The sequence below is a fragment of the Caretta caretta genome, chromosome 7, assembly GCF_965140235.1.
Source record: "Caretta caretta isolate rCarCar2 chromosome 7, rCarCar1.hap1, whole genome shotgun sequence".
Classification (NCBI taxonomy): domain Eukaryota; kingdom Metazoa; phylum Chordata; order Testudines; family Cheloniidae; genus Caretta; species Caretta caretta.
In genome coordinates, this window is record NC_134212.1 from 10,649,698 (window position 1) to 10,668,657 (window position 18,960).

Here is an 18,960-nt window from a genome sequence, read left to right on the forward strand (position 1 = left end):
CCACATACAGGTGCTGTTCAACAAGTGCCAGAAGAAAGTCAACCTGAAGGCACAAGCACATTCTCAGGACGAAGAAGAGCAGGCTAGGTCCAGAGGCAAAAAGCCTCAGGGAAGACAGATCCTTAAGAAGAGCCGGCTTCAGAGCCCAGCTGCTGTGTCAGCCTCTGGCCAACAGGCATCCAGTAACTGTGAACCTCCACTCCCCTTCTAGCTGCTGGAAGAGAGAAACAGCTTTCCGTTTTCTCTCCCATTTGCAACTTCCTGGCTGCTGTTGAAAGAATAGGAGTCTAACTTTCTCCCAGCCCCCTGACTGCTGGGAGAGGGTGTGGAGAAGATGTTTCTGCTACATTACTCCTTCCACAGTCCCCATTTCCTTGGGCCCTCCCACCTCCATGAGAAACACCAGTGTCCACCACTTTTGCTGTTTATAGTTTTATCGGGCAATAGGGTGAAGTGGAATCGATTTACAGCTGTCACTGCTGCGCAGAGGCACTTCTCAACAACAAGAATAAAACAAAGTCTTGTCAGTTTCATTCAGCCACCGCTTGGCAAAGCTTGAGCAGCAGTCGAGCTACCGGAGCTGCTTATTTGCAGACCCAGGAACAAAGCGTTACTTTATATTTGGTAACTTTTCTTCACAGCCATGGGAGGGAGGGGGGGGGCTAGAATTTCATTTTTTTAAAAAAGATACTTAAATGCTGCTGAAATTGGTGCCTCAGGCCCCCACACTAGCAAGAGAAAGCATTTAATTTGCTACTGGAGGGTGGATTTTTCCAGCTCTGGTTTGAAACAATTCAAAATACTTGTCTTTATTATGTCCTGTTCCCTATATGCCATTTCAGATATGACAGTGCCAAAAGGAAATAATAAAAACTGATGGAAATAAATCAGACTAGGGTTAGAAATGTTAAATATACTTTCTCTAGTGTCCTAAGCTACTCCCTGATATTTAGCATTAGGAGGTCAGAGAATAAATATTAACTCTCAATTGTGTGCCTCCATACTGCCATGACTTCTATGCCTGGGTGGGGATTACTTTCCACCAATCAGAATGCAGGCCTCTCTGAACCCTCCAGACTGCCGAGGCTTTCAATACCTTTGCATTTTAACTCAAGATTCCAAGAACTTTATGTATTATATCCTTTAGCAGACAACAGATTTTCTATGTTGAATAAAACATCCTGTTACTTCCAATATACAATTTCAGTTATGAAATTAACACAGAAAACTCAAACAACATTCTTGTTCTAATACGTTATTGTTTTATTAAAAGTTTGTCATATATACTATGAGTAAATACAAAAGTTTATAATGGTACATGAGTTTTACTTTGCCAGTTCCATTTTGGCCACGATTCAGCAAAGTACTTTGGCATACGCCTACCTTTAAACATTTGTAATCCCACTGATTTATGGAATTATTCAGGTGTTTAAAATGTAAGCACATGCTTAAGTAGCTTGCTGAACTGGGGTCTTTGCTAGGGGCCATACAACTAAAACTCTGCTCACCATTTACAATCTACTACCTTCACAGGCAGATATGTGCATGAAATAATTCCATTAGCAGGCTCATAGGAAGAATGGAAAACAGCTACATCAAAGCAGATTTAACTGGGAAACTGTTGTAAGAAAATAAATACAGTCACAACAAAGTTAGGTCTCGTTCTAATCCACTATCAAAAATCTATATTCAGTTTTATAAATATAAAGCACTGAGATATAACATGAATTCAGCTAATAAGAAGGGTTATGATAGATCTTTCATTTTAAGCGTGAAAAGATTTCTATACTTAAAAGGCTCAAAATTCTCCTTTCTTCTCAGGATGAGAAATGCCCCTTGATGCCCCATCTCCTCCAGGACATAGCCACAGTAGAAATAATTTTCACAACTAATTTGTATATGAAGTAACACAGTTAACATTATCCAATGAATTTAGATCCACCTACACAGTATAAATATATCTAGATAAACTGTCACCTTCAGCAGAATTCATTAAAATAATGTTATATCTTCTTTGTTAAATGTAATTTTTTAATTGAAATTTAATCTTACCATATTATTTGGTAGATTTTTTAATTGACATTTGTAGTAATTAATTGGTAAGCATTACAGCTTTGTCTGAAGAATTTAAAACTAAATTTGACATAGAGATTGGCTGGCCACTGCTGTGAGGTGCCTGCTGGGAGCACTTCATCATCCTCTGAGCCCCTCCTGCAGATCATAGGTGGGGGACGATGGTCTCTTTCTTACAGTCATGAATTACATTACAAATATTCCATTACCACCACGCAAATGTCATGTTAATTTCTGATCATCATCAAGTCAAACAATGGTTTCCATGCTGGCAACTAGCCAATTAGCTCTGTGGAAAAATATTCAGGCAATTATATAACTTAAATTAGGTTAAGGACTCAAAAGAAAGCAAAATAAATGCTTTGAAAATACTTCGGAGATAAAATGTAAGTTGACACTTTCTCTGTGTGCTACAGTCGATGTTATACAATCTGATAGGCAGCTGCCAACATTCATAACTGTTTATTAAATCCAGCTTCTCCTTATGGTGGCATCTAAGATCTGTATTTTTACCAATATTAGGTTCATTGTGTTATGAAAAAGACCAAAATACTTAGGATCATCCACACTAGCTTATAAAACATATTATGTAGTATATTAAATTGTTAAAATTACTTTTCCCCCCAGTAGAAAAGTTTCATGGATAGAAAGTTTGAGCAGAACGAAGTGTTTCTTGATCCACTGGTGTTTTGCAGTAGTAAGGGAGACAGATAGCACTTTTGTCCTAGAAGAATGTGCTGTTAAGACCTAGCCCAACAGCTGACTGGTTGTCCCCCATACTCCGATGCAGGAGAACCAAGTTGAACTTCTGGTCTCAGGGCTGCATCCCAACTCTGTTCCATGGATATATGCTAGTATAACTCCACTGACTTCAGTAAATTTACTCCTGATATATACACTAGTGTGAGTATGACTAGAAACAGAGCTATGATCCCTTGCTTCCCTGCCAACAAAGGAGCACTGTAAACTATATGAACCCCTACAAATAACTAAGAACCAGTTATGAAAGTGATATCCCATCTAGACTTCCTTGTTTGGAATAACGATAGCTATAATGTAGATGATGGCACCCCTTCCTACATGGGGGGTGGGGAGGTCTGCTCTGAATGCTCATAAGATACATTAACTCTCTAAGGCATTCCTTCTCAAGCTCTCTTATGTGGGAGACCAGCAATTTTTTTCCCCCAATGTGCGCGCAGACCGGCAGCCAATGGCTCACGGACTGGCACCAGTCCGTGGACCACCACTTTGAGTAGCACTGCTCTAAAGGATGCTAAGTAGCTGAAAAGAAAAGTAGCAGTTTTATAACTCTCCAATGAGCTTGGGGTTCAGAACACCGAACTCCATTGGTGAAGCTGTGCAAAACCTTGCTGAAAATCCAGACTTTAAGCACCAAACCATTATTTTGATTTCTTCTGTTCCTAAGTCAATTTATTGGGCAAGCATGGTTATCTCCAATTTAAAAAACTTATACAGCACCAATTTCTTGACTTTAAAAATTCGTAACGATGAGCAATTTGTTTAAATCTTTCCCATCTCTTTCAGTCTCATTTTCTTATGCCTTGCAATGAGGCAATTCACTGTTCTGGCTGCTTGCCCCAGATGACCTTTGCCTGCCATAAAATAGTACACAAGTAGATGCTATGCTTTAAAAAAGAACTCTTCTCTTCCAAAGGCTTTAAGTATTCAGTCAACACAATTAGCAGGAATCACATTTTGTTACTCAATAAGCTGGAAAGTTCTAAAATCTACGGGCTGTGAATGAATTCTTGACATCATCATGAAGGCTCAACATGGGGAAAGCAGCGATAGATATATGTAAAGGTGGATTTTATTGCAACAGGGGAAAGGATTGTTCCTCATAGCTGTCCTCTAGCGACTGCTGAACAGGAAGATGGAAAAAGCAAGTCACCCTTACACCAGCCCCACCACAGTACACTGCCAGGCAACTTTCCATCCTTAGATAGAATTCTGGAAAAGGCGTTAACACCACATTGATATAACGATATTACTAAGGAAAAAAATATCTTCCACATACCTATACAAGTTTTCTATGCATGCTTTATTGGAAACTAAATTAATTAGCTAGCATCATCACTGAAGTCAATAGACCAGTTTGCTATGGAGCACGGAGGAGTTTCTTGCCCAGCTAGACATCACTGGAGAAATCTGGAATTGCTCCCCATTTTAGGATCTTGGTCACATTAGCAAGGTTGGTAATTCATATATGAAGGAACTGGTAGAAATCTCTCTCTCACTCTCTCTCTCTCTCACACACACACACACACACACACTTTCAATTGCCATATGGGTTTATTCAACTGTTTACTACACCAGTCGGTAAAAATTGAGCAGTTATTATAATCTTTGCTAAATGACATGGTAATTATGCTACCTCTGGAAAAAAAGAAAAAAGCACAGAACCTTTTAAAAAAATTCACAATTCACTGATGTGTGAATTTCTGTGTTTTCATAATCTTTGAATGGAAATGGGTTTCCTAATATACAGAGGGATATTAAACATGTGCCAGAAACCCAAGTTTATTTTCAAGAAACAATTTATATCCCCATCTCCAATGCAATTTAATTATTCATATTTCCTGCTTTTAAAAGCCTCCTTATTCGTATCCTTTAATTTTCTTGCAAATAAAATGATTCCTGTTTTCCTGACTTGTTTTTGTCCCCATCCCGCCCAGTTCATAAGCAAAAGGCGGGACATGCCATGTGAGTGATCTCAGTTTGTCAGTGACTTTGGAACCCTGTTCTCCAGGCTGGTGGAGCTGCGGGGAGGAATTCAGAGTAGCTCCGACATTCTTTCTGCACCAACCATCCAGCCAGTTCATGAGAGCTGAACTGATAGCCCAGTCCCAAAAGGGGCCTAACCAGATTACTAGACAGCTACACGTAAGGGGTCACAAGGGGGACTGCATATGGACAGTAACAGGGGCAAATGGCAACATTACATTAATAGAGGAACAGGCACACACACCCCCTCACCCCAACCCACCCACCACTTGTCCAGGCTGGATCGTGCATGTCGATGGAGAAGCCAAGCTTGGTATCTAGGATTTCACCTTGAACAATGGAAAACTTTGTGCTGCGGGATGCCAAGCTAACAAGGCAGGAGTATGTGATAAGACAGCTCTCTTGTGTACCAGTGACACCATTTTGTCACTGGGATATAAGCGAGGCAAAACAGTGATAGCTAATTGTTTTCTGGTTTTGGCTCCTTTGGAAGCAAAGCAATAATTATGCCATGGAAAAAAGGCCTCTATATATCCATATTTAATTGTGACGTTCAGTGCCTGCAAAGCCATGCTTAGACCATGCCTATCAACACAGTTTCAGTTTTTCACATTACCTGTTTATACCAACCCCATCACCAAAAATCTACAACAGCTTGCATTTTCATGTAAGCTTTGGGATTTTTTTCTATTATTTAATCAGATTCTTATATATTATACAGCAGAAAACTATTGACATATTTTTAAGCACAAAACAATACTAAAAAACAAAAGCATACCAAGTAACAAGGGGAAAAAAAAATTACTACAGACTTGGGTTAGTTGACTCACCAGTTTTACTTGTGGGTATCACACATATTCACTCATGGCTCAGGGCAAATCTGGCAAGGGATCAAAACCCCTACCATGGGAAACATGTTCGGAAGCTGGAATCACTCAGAAAGTGGTTCTCAGGAGATTGACTGAAAGACAAAAACATGTTTTAAAGCTTCACTTAGCTAGAACTAAGCCCAAGCCCACCACTTCTCTGAACTTGAAAACAAAAAGGAAAGTATAAATGCTGGAGGTGGGGAAAGCCCCCTATTAAAATATTCTTGCAATAAATCAAATGTTATTGTGTCATATAAAGATCTTTTTTCGCTATAAATAAAATTGAAACTTTTAAGGCAGGAAGGCAGCATTTTTTAAAAGGTGCTATTATTTCAAGTATCTAATTTCCTCTGCTGATTTATAAGTTTATGTTCATTTTCAATACCAAAATTAGTCAACACCCTAGCAGATACTCTGTTCGAAAACACAGTACCGTTTCAGGGATTTTAACCTACTTCATTATCAAAATGAAACAGGGTCACTGAGTTTGTCAGATATTTATCCTCCCTTTGCTCATTTCATCCTGACAAAACCTTAACAAAACAAAATCTCTTTAGCAATAATCTTTCTTCTAAGGAAAAACATGTAAAAAGTATTTGATGCTGGGGGGGAGTGGAGAAGAAGAGGAGAGGTAAAACTTGCACACAGGATACTTCAGCAGTTAAGAAAATACAAATTTGATTTTTTCCCCGGCTAACAGTAACATATTTGAGTTTAAGCTTGGCTCTAAGGATGCTGTTTACTGTACACACTAACTAAACAGCCATTTTACTAATAGAGTTACTTTGAAATCACTTTGTATCTTCTTCATTAACAAAGTGTCTTGTCCAGGAGGGGGAAAATCCTACTGTCCTGGACCATGGTCCAAAGAGAAGCATTATTTGGGTCTCATGCATGTGATTAATTCAGGACAGCAATTAATCACATGCTTAAATCCCATTGGCTTCAATGGGACTTAAGCACCCGCCTATATACTACGTGGAAATAAGGTGCAAATTGTTAACAGTGAGGGTAATTAATCTTTGGAACAAATTTACCACAGGTTGCGGCAGAGTCTCCATCACTGGCAATTTTTAAATCAAGGCTGGACTTTTTCTAAAAAAGATCTTCTCTAGGAATTATTTGGGGGACATTCTATGGCTTGTGTTATACAGGTGAGACCAGATGGCCACACTGACCCCTTCTGGCCTTGGAATGCATGAGTCTATTATTATTATTTTTCCTGAATCAGGGCCTGGGCAAGTGAGAATGTCAGCTTTACGGCCCAACTGGTAAGACTAGGTGAGTGACATCAGGCAGAGCAGAACTGATCTGCCAGCCAGAGGAAGGGGGTGTGAGGGACTGAATGGACTAGGGGAGAGAATTCTGCCTTACGTGGTGCATGTAGTACCTCAAAAGAGAGATGCCCACCTGTCATAGCTATCGTCATCCATTTCTACCTCTGACCCCTGCACTCCAGCTGCTCTGGAGGCTCCCAGGCATTCCCTGGGCCGTATCGGATGTTGCTTGGGCAGCAGCATGACCCCAGCTTTCAAATATTCATGTGTTTATTTTGGCAGGCTGCCAAGTTTTTCCTCTCTCAAACTTGAAGAAGAGCTCTGTGTAAGTTCGAAAGCTTGTTTCTTTCGCCAACAGAAGTCGGCCCAATAAAAAACACATTACCTCAACCTCTTTGTCTCTCTAATATCTTGGGACCAACAAGGCTACAACTACATTCCAAATCAAGTTTTCCTAAGGCACATCTGAGAGTTTTTATATCAGCAATACCTGAATGGAACATAATGGGACCCAAAAAAAAAAAAAGGGGGGGACTTCTCTAACCAAAGGGATTTCTCTTTTCCCTGCTGCAAAAAGTATTAGAGCTTCCATTTCTCATATAAAATGCATGGAAGCAGAAAACGTGTTACATTGTCCAGAAAGGTTCCTATTACTAGATGGCTCTAGAAAACATGAGTAGACCCAAAAGTTTGTTCGTCACCATTTACACTAAACAGGACCTAGGTTTCAGACACTCAGAAATACTCTGCAATACCTACAGGCCAAAAGTGACCTTAATCTTCGATCAAGCTATATTTTTATACACGTTTTCAAGATTCCTTAAGGAAGTATTTCAGAAATGCCTAGGAAAGCTAGGTTTATTATGGAGCCTGTTGGATACACTGATGGGTCTGTAGCTGCGCTAGAGCCTACATGCACTGTGTTTGTGCAGGATCTCTCAGGCTCCTGTTACCATAATAGTTGAGAACCTCACAACCTTCAGTGTATTTTATCTCCCTCCCCTCCCCCCCCCCAACACCTCTGAAGCAGGAAAGTTCTATTATCCCCACTATACAGACAGGGAACTAAGGCACAGAGAGCCTAAGTAACCTGCTCAATGTCGCAAGAAGCCTGGTGTGGATCAGGGACTTGAACTCATGTCTCCCAAGTTCTAGGCTAGTGCCCTAACACCAGATCATCTCTCTACTGCAGAGCCCATGTCTAGAGACAGAATCCAAGAGGTCTCATATTTGCCACCTATGACCTGAAATCTGGGACAGTTGCTGGTTTCATATAGATTATTTTTATTTCCCTTAGGAGCATGGGGATCTAGATAGAAGAGAACACAACAGAACTGCTTGGCCTGAATTTAGTTGGCGCAGCAGTGAAGATAGACTGGTCAAATGGTGCACAGGCCAAGATCCTCAGGTTATTGTGCACATCGTCCACAACCTTGAACCCAACAAAAACTAACTTTAGAGGCTTAAAATTTATTTTTAAAGACATTTTGAAAATGTTACTATTTAAGTTCCAAGAGAGATTAAGCTCTTGCTGGGGCTGTGGAAGAAAATGCAAGTAATTTCAGAAGGTCCCCCCCACATACATTAAGCTGGGAGTCAGGCCAGAACCCTGGAGGTATGCATACTCATTAATTATTTTCATTGTGGTAACTCCAAGAGGACTCAATCAGGTTGACACCATTCAACACCAGGCATTGCACAAACATATGAAGCAGACATTTGAAAACCCCACCCGTAGTAAACAGTCTCTGCTCAAAGAGCTTGCCTTCTGAAAAGGACAAGACATAACAGTAATCCTTGCCCCCACTGAAGTCAATGGGAGGTTTTGTCACTGATGTCATTGAGGCCAGGATTTCACACAGAATATTCTGGAACGTGTGCACCATTCATAGATGTTATAAGCCAATCAGTAGCAGCAATCACAGTAAATCGCAACAAGCTACCTGCCCAGCTGTTAGCAGAAGTCACTATTCCGTGCGCATCACAGCGGAGCAGAGCTTTAAGGAAGGATATGAAGAAGGAAGAGGCTGATAAGCAGGGAGATCCCCTCCTCACCCCCATGCTTGTGGCGCAGCCTGGGACGGTGTTTGTGAGAGAAACAGACAACTGGGGAACTGTGGTTAGCACAGTAGAGTGATCAAAATATCACCACCAGTATATGCCTACCTCCTATCTGGAATATGTGGCAAAGCCACCACATCATCTGCTTTCCAGGATATTGCTCCTGAGGGAAAGACTCTTCTCATTATGTTCCAGGGGCAGCTGCTGGGGCACAAGCAATCCTATCTCCCCACCCTAGCTGGATTTTCACTAAAATCAGCTTTTGCTCAACATCAAATATAGTTTCAGGCTTTTTTAAGTTTCTACATCCTGATTAAAGGTGGGACTTTAATCCTTTTTATGCTCCATTGCCCTTTAAAGTGTATCAACTGCAATGAAATCACATTAGACTATTTTATCCAAGATTTTTGAGATTTTTCTCTCAGCCACACTATGCACGCACACACACACAATTTTGTATACCAATTTTCAATGTACCCCTCCAAATAAATAAAATTTTATGTGTACACAATTTTTTTAAAATAAGTTTTAAATTACAGTAGGTAATTTACAGTAAATTAAGTCATCTTTCCACCAATTAAGCTGTGAATACATCCCACCATTCTCAGTATTAAGCGAGAAGTACAATAAATTAAAACATTAAAATATTTCAAAGAAGATACTGGGAGTGCTGAAACATTAATTGTGCCATATACAATCTGTTTTCACAGGGATTGTAAAAAACGTCATTACCACCCTGGGTACCATTGGAAAAAAGATTAAAACCATCACCCCTTCCTATTTACACATTAAAATGTATGCAGTCCTGATAGTTAATACCCAGCTTGCTGACCTGTGAATCTGTTTAAAACAATACAGAGTCTGTAAAATGCATAGTCCAAAACTGGGATCTGTCCTTACAAATAACTACTGCATTCAAAGAGGTTACAAGCAGAGACAATAAGTACACCATTTTCTTGTTTGTTTATCTTCCCCCTTCAGCAATCCCCACTTTGCACAAGTGTCTAGAGGGATCGGGGATGGAGCAGCTGCAAGTTCCCCAAGGCCAAAGCCTAACAATCAGGCTGTTTACCAAACATCACCACCCAGCAGCAAAATAAAGAGCATATTATTTGCATTTTAAAAAATGCTTGTTTCTCAACAACTTATTTGGCAGAAACAAGTTAATAAATGTGTAAATTAAAATAGAACCCCATTAATTCAGCACTGATACCTGTTAATACCTGACACTGGTATGACAACCCAGAGTGCAATCCAGACCAGTAGGGGGGGCTGTGTCACCCCTGCCCTGTAACCTGGGGTGTCTTGAAATGCGTTGCTATTGTAGCCTCCAACCTGGACTGTTCACAGCCAGTCACCAGCATGCAGTTTGTGTAACTGCAGCCTGCCAGCCGCACCCTGGCTCTCACCATCCTGGGTTATACTGCAAGGTGACCCTGGGACTTTCCCAAGAAATGTGCTGTTTTGCACTGCCCAGCCATCTCCTGGATAGTTCAAATATATTAAGGGAATAATAAATACTAGCTTGTTATTCTAAACAGAATTATCCAGACACCTTCATTTAAGCAAACTGAATTAGAGAATAAACTTGTTTTGTTGTTTTAACTACAAAGAGAGATTAAGTGAGTACAAGTAATGAGACACAAAAGTCAGAAATGGCTACAAGAAAAATAAAGACACGACATTTCCTAATATCTAACTTTACAAACTATATTAGATTGAAGCAAAATTTCTCACCACTTGCCCCCAGGAAGATTTACTGACCAAACTCTTCAGGTCAGACCCCAACCTGCAAGGCCGATGGCCATTTCCTTTGTCTTTTCAGTTGCAGAGAATGAATGAATGAATGCAGAGATAGGGGCTGACCCTTAGGGTGTTTGCCCCTCCTTTTTACAGTTCTAGTCCCTGTCTTGAAAAACATTTCCAACTGAGAACCATGAGCATCTGTATGGAAGGATGTTCCCTGCTGGTTTTTTTCACCAGTTTGAGTTTCCTTTGCTTTCCCTTCCTGCTTGATGACACTGTTTACTGCTTAAATGCAAATTAAGGAAAGCACACATTTGTTTGTTTAGGACAGGCCTGTTTGCTGACTTCCGTTTGGCCAGGGCTGTGGGGTTTGGAACATGTATTAATAATACCGTACAGGAGAATCTTATCACTACACATACAATGTTGCCACACATATTTTATCCGGGACAGGCCTGACCAGCAAATTATGAGTTTTCAAATGATACCTTACAAGGCATACCTTGTACAAAGATGATTATAGTAGTGTGTAGGATGTGAACCTGGGTATATTCCATCACAACTGGATTACAGTGCTTCGGTTTCCTGATAAATCATTAGATCCTTTAAACACAGTCATAAGATATGCATGCACTAATATAATGCTAATCAGCTTTCTGTTTACAAATATGCAACAGTGCTCAAAACAACTTTTCAAATCTTATTTGGATTGTCTACAGAGGAAACTCTATAACAGGCCATAAGATTGGTCATCAGCACCCTTGAGCAATCAGCTAGGATCTACCTCAACTTTTTGATGCTAACTCAAGAATAATCCATCTAGCTTTGATTTGCAATTAGAACAGAGTTCCTCACAACCGAGGCTATCACCAGAAGCATGCCATGTGGCTTGCACAGATGTTTCTATTATTTCTTGGTCCCATAAGGCCGATGTGTTAAAAACAGGTTATGGCATGTAATAGGAAGAAGCACGCTTGATTTTGCCCACTGCCTCCCTCCCCTTTACACACGTCTTTAATTTACTCAACTGATTTTTCCGCCTCCTTTTTTTTCCCCCTCCCAACTGCTATAGAAAGTATAAAAACAGGACAGAGGTAGGAAGAACAGTTTCTCTACCTTCACGGGAATTTTCAGAAGCACTCAGCACCAGCAACACAAACCAGATATTCAAGTATGCTTAGTTCTCATTTAGGCACTAAAAGAAGTGGCACACAGGGTGTTAGGCTCTTTTGAAAAACCTAGCTTTGAGTATCACAATGGGCACCACTTACCCTTATTGCAGTGGCCAAGCAGGAGCCAATTTTTCCCCCCTGCACGTTCAGCCCCAATTGTGGGTCCTAAGCACTTTGAAGAGCTTGGAGCTAGAGTTTTGTTCCCCTCCCGAACATTTGGCCCTAAATGCTGTACAAACATGGGGCCTGATTTCCACATGCGCTCAGCACCCAGAGCAACAACTGAAGGCAGTAGGACCCGCAGGTGCTCTGTACCTTTGAAAAATCAAGCCCATGATGACTAAAAGCAATAATCTTTTCAATGAGACAACCCAGCAACACAAAGGCAGTAGCTGCATGAAGCTCTGCATATGAGCTACTGTTCTCTCTCTCCTTTTCATTCTTAATTTAGAGTACTCATTTTACTTTTATCCTCAGTTAGAAAGGTGTCAACCAGAAAAAAAACTGTAACTGAACAAATGGCTAAGATTTCAAGATGGCTACCATCAGAGAGATGGTGGAAAAAGGCAGCTACTAAATCTATGACTACTTAGAACTTCTGAGATTTTAAAGGATACCAGACATCAGCTAAAAATTGTGGCATGTGTGGAGATATTGGCATTTTATGCAGATTTTAACCTCTTATTTTTTTAAGACTAGAAACAGAGTTCCAGATGTTGAGGGCTGGAAAGTAAGAAGTGCCATAGCTGTATAAACACAGAGGTGAGGTGAAAAATTCTGTTGAAACATAATGATTCTTATACATTCAAAATGAGGCATGTATGCACACTCTTCAGGCATGGTGAGGTATATAAATTCACCATTTCAACAGGGGACATGTTAAAGAGGAAATTCTGGAGAACATCCCTTCCCCCTCACCCAGTGAAAGAAGTGATGCTTCTCTTCATTTTTGAAAGCAGAACAGTGCTAGTAAAAGGTACAGTGCAGTCCACCCCGCAGACTGAAGTTAAAATCAGCACTCCTACCACTCATTGTATCTGACAGCCTTGTACACATGATGCTGTAGAAACCTATATCCAGTGGGTTTTACTGCAGCGATCTGTTACTCCATTTTCCTATCTCCATCACTGCTTTTTGTGTGTGTGTGTGTGGACGTGATTGTAACTGCCATTCAAAGTTGGTTGAGGTATGTGTCTTGTGTGGAAAAAATACTGTGGGTGTAGTTAAAGGGCACAAAAACTCTTCCAATACTATCAGCAGTCCTCACCTATACAAAAACAAAATGAACACTAGGTAGTCATGGATATATTAATTCGTGCCCTTTTAGATGGTGATCTTGGTGAAGAGGGTGCTCTGGCACCAGGAACTGTACTGATACAGTCTGGTCAATTCATATGAGCTACCAAACAGATGGATCATTCTGCTCACTGCTGTACAAGCCAAAGGAAAAAAAAAAAAGTCCCAAACGAAGGAGCTAGTAATGACATTATGATTCCTAAACTCTGGGACACGGACCATCTCTTGTGTGTCTGTTTTGGGCACTGCACCATAAGGTAGAGTTACATATTTGAACATTCAAAAAAAAAAAAAAAAAAAAAAGGGACACTCCACAGGGGGTTGGGGTATTTGCTCGTGGCCCCCCACCCCTGCCCCACCCCAACTCCACCCCTTCCCTGCCCCCATTCCAACCCCTTCCCCAAAGTCCCTGCCCAAACTCCACCCCCTCCCTTCCCCATGGGACCCTTTCCCCAAATCCCTGCCCCAGCTCCCTCCTACCCCCTCCCTCCTAGCTGCGCGAAACACCTGTTTCGCTACGCAAGTGCTGGGAGCTAGGGGGGAAAAGGCGGGCACTCTCAAGTGATCGACATTCATTCTCTTACTTGAATGATCAACTCTTCTTTGGGAAAAAATAATAATGGCAAAATCCCGGACGTTTTCAGATATTTAAAAATTCCTCCGGGAATGGCGATTTAAGAACCAAAAAGCCAGACATGTCCGGGAAAATACGGACGTACGGTAACCCTACCATAGGGTCCCAGTTCATTATAAGGGGCTTCCGAGCATTACTGTTATTCATTTCTGTTAAACTCAACACTGATCTGTTCCAGAAATGAATTCGGGGCGCAAGGGCCTGGATCCCTTCCCCAGATTCCTGTGCAATTCAGCACCCCTCCAACAAGAGCATGAATCATTCTTCTCTCCATGCCCACAGCACCTCATTGTCTCATCACATGCAAACCATAGACCTCTCAGTTGTGTTTTATATATTTGCATGTGTGTCATCCTGCTCCTTCACATCACTTCTGCTCTTCTTTTTAACACCGAAGACGGTCCCTGATGGAGGGCATGCACACTCAGCACCAATATTTGTCAAGCAGTCTAGTCACTGGGCCAGATCCCCAGGTGATTTAAATTCACCAAAGTCAACAAAGCTAAACAGAGTTCACCAGCTGAGGATCTGGCCCACCTTTCCCTCTCATTTTTAATTGAGGCTTGCTTAACGGACAGATTGACCCAAAACAGTGCTTCAAAAAAATCCTTGTACATTAGGACACGATGTGGTAGGAAGGGATTGTAATTCAAAATCCAAAACAGGGATCTAAATTTTGCAAATGGTTCTTATTTTTATATTGATTCAACCACCACCACCTGGAGTGTCTGAAAGCTGGACCCAAACCTACGTCTTCTTGCCTGAACTCATCCAGAATCAAAACATACAAAATTCAACATTTTTGAGAAACGATAAACTGGCTTCACCTGTTAGAATTTATACCAAGTGTTCTGAGCAGCATCTCAGATGTGCTATAGAAAATGTACGAAATCCCACAGTATCCTGCAGAATTCCACCAGCTGCATGATGGGAATACAATCCTTCCCAGCCTAACATTCAAGGACAGTAGCAAGTGTTTTGATTTCGATAACAAGAGAAAAGAATAATCAATAGCATATCTCACTAGTTGCAAAGTCAAAACTCACAGACTTAGTGACACAAATACAGTATGACTGGGCTTGTCTGCTACCAGGCACAAAAGCACTGTCTAGTGGTTGAAATCAGAGCCCACATTCATGAATGCATCCGTTTTTAAGAAGAAAATTAAACACATCTTTAAATCCCATTGAACTCAATAGATGGATTTGGAGACAGTCTGGAACTCTGGGTTCTATGTTCCATTCTGCCACACAGACTTGGGCAAAAAATTTTAAAGTATACACTAACTCGGGGTGCTATAAAAGTTTTGTGAGACCACCTTCTTACACACCTATCACAATTTTCAGGGATGCAGACTACCTGCAGCTCCCACTGACTTCAGCTAGAAAGGTGGGTGAGCAGTACCTTTAGGGGAAAAAAATTAATAATCAGGCTCAAGATCTCTCAGGTGAACTTAAAAGTGAAAGCTCTTTCGCTGGGTGTTGACAGACTTACACAATGTTTACTATCCTCAACCGGAAGGAGTTTAGAGGAGTGCAACATTATTGTAAATTAGGGGCACATTCTGAAGTACTGTTTCGAAGTCATTCAGTAAAAGGTCATTGCCTTTGGTGCACAAATCCGCTTAGTACCATAAAAAAGGGCCCTTAGATATGCATCTTCAGAAACAAGTAAAATGACATTTCAAGAAACTTATAAACATGTTACCTTTATGACTAAAACATTTCACTTATCCCGTCAGCTCCTTTTTTATTGTTATAGTAAGACCTTTTGTGGCAGGTTTTCAATTTCTTATCCTTTTAAATCTATATTGTGCTGCAATCTTAGTCACTTGTCACTGGTTCTAAAAAAGACTGTGACAACAGCCATGCCACCAAAGGCTAAACTCCAGAAGCGCCAGCATTCCAGGGCAAGATGCAAGCAAGCCACTTCCCTATGGTTTTCCTTATCTCCCAAGAAAGCCATCCAAACAGAACCTCTGTCTCCCAAGAGATTTTCAGTCTTTCCAGTACAAACAAGTAGTAAACCAAACCTTTTAACAAGAGACATGTCTACCCGTCAGCACGTTAGCGCATGTTAGCAATAGCAGCCAATGAGTTACACTTCATTTCCCTTGTGCAGTATTGCAAATATAAAGAGCCACAGACTATTCTCATGTCCCGTTCAGGCACCTCTACTGAATAATCTACTAAATTTAGTACACGGATGGAATCTCTTGTAAGGATTGTAGAATCCAGATGCAAGGTTGAAATTTATTCTTTACATTTAGTAAAGAGAAAAACAAACAAAAACAACACTAAACTAAATCCCAATGAGAGATTATTTTTGACTAATTCTACATATAAAGCAACACAGCAAAAAATCCATTTTAACACTTGGAAAACACTAAGTTTATTTCCTGGTTGGAAGGAATACGATTATACATTTTTTTCAGAACTTCCAACCATCTTGCCTTGAAGGAATAGGGGCAGGGGAGAAGAGGGGAGAGAAATACAATGTACAGCTCTTTTCTTGACTATTGAATAAGGAGAAATACTTCAATATCTAAATTAAATCAAATGGAGTAGACCAAATAAGCCTACAAGACATAGTGCATGATGCAATAGAGACTTAAAATTCTTATCTATTGAGCACTTTAGCTTAAAGGCTGATGTTTTATGTTCCCCTGCAGTGCACGGGGATCCTGCTGGTTTGGCCAGACTATGAAAATAAGCTTCAAATGACCAAATGCAACTGCAACTTTAAAAGTAGGAACCAAACCAGACACAACAAACCACAGAACAGTCAGCCTAACTTGTCATAATTCATGTGTGTGGAATTCAACTGTAACAGCATTTACTGAGTGCTAAATTTCCACCCCTGGCACATTCCATGAAGAAATGTCAAATTTTAAAAAGCTGCTGATAAGACACTCCTGATTACAAGTCTACAAGTCATGTCATTAATCAAAAAATATTTATCCCAACATGCAAACAGCTTTGTCTATGCCATGTAAGGGTAGGTAAGTAATGCAAGATGTAGTGTTTAAAAAACTAAATGTTTGTGTATGTGCTATTCATAGGAGTATAGCTAGATATATGAAGTTCCATACGGTTACTAAACTCAAAGTTGTAAATTCTTTAAGTGCAATTGATTTTTAAAATACTGAGGAGAAGTCAACATACACAGCTCTGTCTGGCTTCCTTACATGCTGGTCTTAAATATGGTAAGTGTCCAGGTGCATTGGTTTGGGGGGAAAAAAAAAAAAAAAAAATTATCAAGCCTCCATTAAACCTCACTTTGTATTCCATACAGTAGTGTCTGTGGTGCAAGGAGTTGGATTGCTTGTGTGCGTTAAAATCCACCCCAGAGTGGAGAACCAAGTCAATGTAAAAATATTTTAAGGTGGCACAGCAGTACAGTGGATAGATCACTGGACAGTGAATCAAAATACCAGGATTCTATTTCCAGCTCTGCCGTTGACTCTGCGTGACTGTAGGCAAGAAATCAGCCAACCTCTCTCTGCCTACATTTACCCATCTATGACGATGGGGACAGTAATACCAAGAATAGTTGTAAAGCATTTGAGATCTGCAGATGAAAAGCATTATATAAATGCTGAGCATTATTATTATTATACTTCAGATGACATTAATATGCATTTCTTACACATCCGTATTCACATAAAAACCCGAGTTCAGTACAAAATTCATCGGAAGGCAAAATACACTACACAACTTCCATATTTCTATTCAGTATGGTGTTTTTTTTCCTTTGGACCATACACAATATATTTATTATATATTATTTTGTGTGTTTTGAGCACCATTTTATAAGTTCCATTAAAAAGAACAGTTACTGTAAAGAATAGTTCTGCAGCTGAGGCTGCATGTCAGTGAAAGAAGTGATTTGCTGTTATAGGTAGACTGGTGTACTATATCAGCAAAGCACTTCTAGGGCAGACTCACTGGCAAAACCGTGCTTTTGCTGGTATTGCTTATTCCCCTGCCCCCTGACCAAAATACACGATAGCACCAAAAAGCACAGTTTTGCCAGTGTAACTGCATTTACACGAGGCGCTTCTGTCAGCACTGCTCTGTCAGTCAGGCATCACCCCCCTTCATGCCCCTGGATTGATAGAACTACACTGGCAGAAATTTGTAGTGGGGACGTGGCCTTAAAACATTAAAACGTGCTGTATGACAGTATTGTCAATAATGAGATATGTGAGTAGCTGTAGTTAACAGAGTTAAATGGGAGTGCTACCATTCGCAAACTTGTATCCAAATACCTACAGTGGGGCTCTTGTGGAACAGCCTCCTTTGTCAATTGAATTTTTATCATTTCCTCAGTATTTAGCTTTACCACAACTGTCTATTTCATTTTTATTGTTCAATTCACCTGCCCTATATGTAGCATATTCTGCCCAGAGAGACAGACCACATAATATCTCTATTTCCTCAGAGGAAAATGTCTGTAATCATCATCATTGTATTGTATTTGGAGGTCAAATTTCAAATTGCATTTTATTTTGCTTGTTATTTTTTCCAAGTCTGACATGCTATAAAAATGTTTCCCAAAGAAAAACAATATCCCTTTATATTGAATTATACGAAATTCACATTTCCTTTTGAACAGTTGCCTCATGGATTAAGAAAAAAGGAAAAGAAAAGAAAAGGACCCACAAAGACACGCTGCCATTAAATACGGCAGAGCTGGTATGGGACTGAAATTGGGATAACAGCATCGGGACTTCTTCTGACGTACCCGGCATTCGATACAAATGTATGAAGGAGAAGCACTGTAACACTTCCATCACATCCAGTCAATGTTAACCGTAACCTTGTGGACAAAATGCTATTATCCTCAAGGAAGAGGACAGAAGAAGAAATGTATTTAAAAAAAAAAAAGAAAAAACCAACAACAGTCAACATGTAGGCTGGAATTTTGTAAATCAATGGGAGTTGAACGAGAATCCCAGCCACAAGGCCAAGACTACATGGTATAAAAATTATAAAATAGGCCTAATCCAGCACCCACCGACACTAGTTGGAGTTTCCTTCCATGGACTTCATCTGGTAAAAAAGACCAGACCACATCATGAAGAG

At 40.3% G+C, this 18,960-nt stretch overlaps 1 protein-coding gene across 13 annotated transcripts in view; it reads right to left on the reverse strand.

Annotated features, from left to right (window-relative positions):
• The window catches only part of FOXP1 (forkhead box P1), a 499,850-nt gene that overhangs the window by 434,410 nt on the left and 46,480 nt on the right, over nucleotides 1-18,960 (reverse strand). For all 13 annotated transcript variants that reach the window (XM_075130242.1, XM_075130253.1, XM_048859184.2 and 10 more), the window contains one exon: nucleotides 5,649-5,779. The gene's annotated coding sequence lies outside the window, so the exon portion shown is untranslated. The remainder of the gene's footprint in view (nucleotides 1-5,648; nucleotides 5,780-18,960) is intronic.